Raw genomic sequence first — 4,625 nt, 5'->3', positions numbered from 1 at the left:
GCGTGGGTGTCACAATTGCCGTGATAGTCTCACACACGCAGGTGTGTATCTCGTTCATTTTCATGTAGACAACGAGAGGGAAACCACAGAGAAAAGAAACGTCTCGTGCATCACGGCCTGATGATGGATTCCTGTTTCCTGCAAAATGGGGAGTCTCCAATATAGCCTGTTTGAAACTGGAAAGGAGAGCACCGACACGATGCTGGTCTTCCACGCATCCCTGGAAGTTTCTGGGTCCCCACAGAGCTCGGGAAACAAACAGTCAACATGGTCATGCTTTCGGGGGGCGGGGGCAGAGACTTGAGCAACAGGAACCTCTGCAGAGGGCAAAGAAACGTGGAATCCAGAATCACGCTTTAGTTGGCCTGAGTGTGACTCTGTGTGGATGTGACTATCCGCCTTGCGCTCTTTTGCAGGCTCAACGTGGGGCTATGTCATCTGTGAACCATGTGGATGAAAAACGGACAACCATCCGAGCCTGGGCTTATTGCTTTCTGGGGAATTCGCTCATTCCTTCCGAAACGGAATTCGTCTGAATCGCTCACGAATGAATTAACCCAGGCTGGCGATCCGGAGGGCCGGTGAGAGCCCCGCCGGCCAACGGGGCTGTGGGCCCAGCACTTAGCCCACACTGGGCACCCAGCATTTTCCCGGAGTGCTGGGTCCTGTTGGTTCTGGAGGCAGAAGAGCGTTTTTCTCTCTGCCTTCCTTTATCTGTTTCTTGCCCCTTTTGTCCCTGGGTCCATCCTTCCGTCTGTTCTTCCCTCCCTCCCCCGGTTTTTTCCTCCCTTTCTCCCTCCCTTCCACTTTCTCTCCCTTCCAGGGTCACTCAGTCCATCCATCTTTTCCTAGCTCCATCCTTCCGTCCCACTCTGTCTCCGTTCCTGTCTTCATCTCTGCCTTCCGTCTTGCCTGGAAAGGGCAGCACCCAGGTTTGTGTGAGGTCTCGGGTCTACATTTAGTTGCAAAGCGCTCCATGGTGCTGGCGAGGAGGCTGGTGGGACACGGGTTGGAAAGTGATGGTGAGCGAAGAGGCAGAGGAGTTGAGCCGCGGAAAGGAGAACTGGCCTGGCTTCTGCCACGGCCCAGTGTTTCGGGGACTGCGGTCTCCGCCAACCCGACTGAAGAACGAGGGGGAAGAAGGGATGAGAGCTCCGCCTGGGCTGGTTAGAAAACCTAGGCTGCTACCTGCAAATCCGCGCATGAGCAGTAGACAGCCCACCTCTCGGTACCTGGGCAGGCCCTGGGATCCCCGGGATGCTCAGGAAAGAATGACAGCCCTCCTCTGTGTGGAGTCTCTCGCCGGACCTGGAACTCAGGGATCCTGGACAGGTCAGCTGGAAGAGAAGACACGTCGTCTCTCCACACCGAGTCAGAGGCTCACCGTGGAAAAAAGGCCGCCGCCCTGCCCCCACCCCGCCCCAATCCCGCGTCCTAAAGCTCCTCCAGCAGAGCCCGGTGTTCTTCCTGGCTGAGGAGTGGTTCCAGCGGGAGCGGCCTCTTCCACGTCCTTCAGCTCCTCCAGTGGCGCCGGATCTAGGAAAGGTTGTGACTTTTGCTGAAACTCTGGGGTCGCCAGGAACTCATCTAACAGCCTCGAGGTGAGTGCAGATGAGTGCCCCGGTTCCTGGAGCGTTTGGGAGGGCGCCTCGATGGCTTGCATCTGTGCTTGACGCGGAGGCCTCCAGGGTCGCAAGCTTCGGAGGTGGAGGTGCCCCGTCTTCGGGTTCCCACACCGCCCCGGCGACCTGGGGCTGCAGCCCCACCACGGACTCCGCTGGGACGTTGGTGGCGCAAGCACACCTTGGCCCTGTGGCCCAGCTTGACCCGGCCCTAGCTGTCCCACCGCGCAAGGGCCCGGCAGGCCGTCGAGCTGCGGGTCCCAGTCCTCCCGGCATTTGCTCGGGTGCGGAGGCCACCAAGGAGACTGAGAGTGGGAGAGCGCCCCTTCCGGAGGAGCCAGGGCGGCGTAGGCAAAATCACCGCCTGCAGGGGCAGGTTGGGAGATCCCTTCTGCCGGCGCAGCCTGGCTGGGCTGGAGCAGGGGCACGGCCCTTGCTCCCTGGCTCACGAAAGCCCCCTGTAGGAGAGCCATGGCGTGCAGGGCATGTGGGGTGCGGGGAGCCCCGTTCCCCACGCCCCGGTGTGGGCCAAGGCGACCGACCAGGGAGCAGGGTGACACCCTCCGGGGGCCGCGTTGCACAGGCCGCCTGTGTGCGCGGGCGCCCCGCCACCCTGTCCCGGGTTCCTGGCCCTTCGATTCTGAAACCAGATGTGAATCCTGGACTCTGGGAGGCCCGTCTTTCTGGCCAGTCCTTCCCTGATGGCGATGCCTGGAAAGAGATCCTTCTCAAAGGCTCGAACCAGCAGGGTGGTCTGGGATCGGGTGACGGAGGTCCGCTTTCGCCTGCCTTCTTGTGGCCGGGTCTCTGGGGCCAGGGCCGAGATTCCCGCCGGTGCTGCATCAGCTGGAGTGACCTCCCATTCTGAAACCAAATCTGGACCCTGGGCTCCGGAATGCCTATGGCCTGGGCCAGCCGCTCTCTGGTGGCGATGCCCGGGTACGGGTTCCGCTCAAAGCAGGCTCGCAGGGCCTCTCTTTGGCTCGGCTCGGGGTCTAAGTGAGTCTCCTTCACCGTCCTCGTCCTTGGGCTTCCGCGGGGAGGGTGCTGTCCGAAGGTGTCGGGAGAGCCATCGCGGGGAGCCCCGGCCGGAATTTCACGGACGGACACGGGCAGAGGGAGGCTGGCAGGCTCCCGTGCTCCTCAACCGGCCTGTGCACTGCGCGCAGGTCCAGCCAGGAGGCCCTTAGAAAGACCCACCACCTCCACCCTGTTATGAACATTCATGAGCTCGGGGCCCATGGTCCTGGAGTAGCCCGCTCTCCGAAGCCGAAAACCACAGGGACCAGGGCCTTGTGGGGTGGGTGGGTATAGGGCCAGATTGGAGGGGAAAGAGGGGCTTCGGAGGCTGGCTCTCTGAGGTTCTCCAGTAATTCTATGGAAACTGGAAGCAGCTGTCTTGACTCGCACAGTTTTCAGGCAGAAACCACCCTGAAGGGTGGAGTGTGGAACTGAACCTCCATGACAGTCTTGAGTTTTCCAGGCCCTCTCCGTGAAAGCGGCAATGCCTATGGGTGTCACCGTTGCCGTGATAGTCTCACACACGCAGGGGTGTTTATCTCGTTCATTTTCATGTAGAAAACGAGAGCGAAACTACTGAGAAAATAAACGTCCGGTGCATCACGGCCTGACCACGGATTCCTGTTTCCTGCAACAAGGGGAGTCTCCACTGTGGCCTGTTTGGAAACTGGAAAGGGGAGCGAAGTCACAATGCTGCTTTTCCACACTTCGCTGGAGGTTTCTGTGTCCCCACAGAGCTCGGGAAACAGTCAACATGGTCACGCTTTCGGGGGCCGGAGACACGTGAGGAACAGGCCCCCCTTGCAGAGGGCAAAGGAACGTGGAACCCGGAATCATGGTTCACTCTGCCTGAGTGTGACTGCTCTGTTGCAGGCTCAGCATGGGGCTATGTCATCTGTGAACCATGTGGATGAAAAACGGACAATCACCCGAGTCTCCACTCAGTGCTCTCTGGGCAATTCGATCATTCCTTGGGAGGCGGAATTCGTCTGAATCGCTCCGGGATGAGGTGACCCAGGCTGGTGATCTGGAGGGCTGGTGAGCACCCTGCAGGCCGACGCGGCTGTCAGCCGAGCACTCAGCCTGCACTGGGCACCCAACATTTTCCCGGAGTGCAAGGTCCTGCTGGTCCTGGAGGCAGAAGACCGCTTTTCTCTCTGCCTTCCTCTCTCTGTCTCTTACTCCCTTTCTCCCTCTGTCCTTCCCTTCCTCCCTCCTCCCTCCCTACCTCCCTTCCTTCCCCTCTCCCCACTTTCTCCTTTCCAATGTCCCTCTGTCCATCTGTCCTTTTCTCGCTCCATTCCTCCCTTTCTCTCTGTCTCTGTTCCTCTCCCCATCTCTATTTTTCAACATTGTATGACCCCATTGTGTGTATCTATGCGTTAACATTTCTTTAGCAAAAATAATCATTTTCATTAAGGTATGTACATTGTTATTTAGACACGTTATTTATGTATGTGCATTTGTTTAATAGACATAATTTATTTCAGAGTTATTCTACAGCATAGTGTAAGCATAACTCATAAGCAGTGTCAACCCAAAAACTCACATTACTGTGATTCTTTTCTATTGCAGTGGTCGAGAATAAAATCTCTATATCTCCAATTTATATCTGTCTATTCCCATTGAATTGGCCCCATTTCCTGTAGTGATAGAACACTATTCCTGTACTATGACAAGAGCTGTGGGCTGTGGGGAGGTCAGAGATATGATGACACAGAATTGAACATAAGACATTCTCTTTTTCACATCTTTATTAAATACAAATTCCATATGAAAGAAATTTAAAATTCTAAACAACATTAATGTTTATTTCATTACATAAAATGAAATTTATAAAGCAACCAAACAAGTAATTAATACACTTAGATAATGAAAGATTGTATGATCTCAGTACAAAATACAAGTAGAATATACATCAAATATAACAAAATACACTGTATTGTAATATGCAATGAAATCTCCATATCCTGCAATATAGTA

The 4,625-nt window shown here is 55.7% G+C and overlaps 1 pseudogene; it reads right to left on the bottom strand.

Moving 5' to 3' along the window:
- Positions 1–1,434: 1,434 nt before the first annotated feature.
- Positions 1,435–2,755, bottom strand: LOC116464036 (double homeobox protein 4-like protein 4; annotated as a pseudogene).
- Positions 2,756–4,625: the final 1,870 nt, after the last annotated feature.

This window comes from Hylobates moloch, unplaced genomic scaffold (assembly GCF_009828535.3).
Source record: "Hylobates moloch isolate HMO894 unplaced genomic scaffold, HMol_V3 SCAFFOLD_131, whole genome shotgun sequence".
In the NCBI taxonomy this organism is placed as follows: Eukaryota; Metazoa; Chordata; class Mammalia; order Primates; family Hylobatidae; genus Hylobates; species Hylobates moloch.
This window is presented reverse-complemented; position numbering and strand designations above follow the sequence as displayed.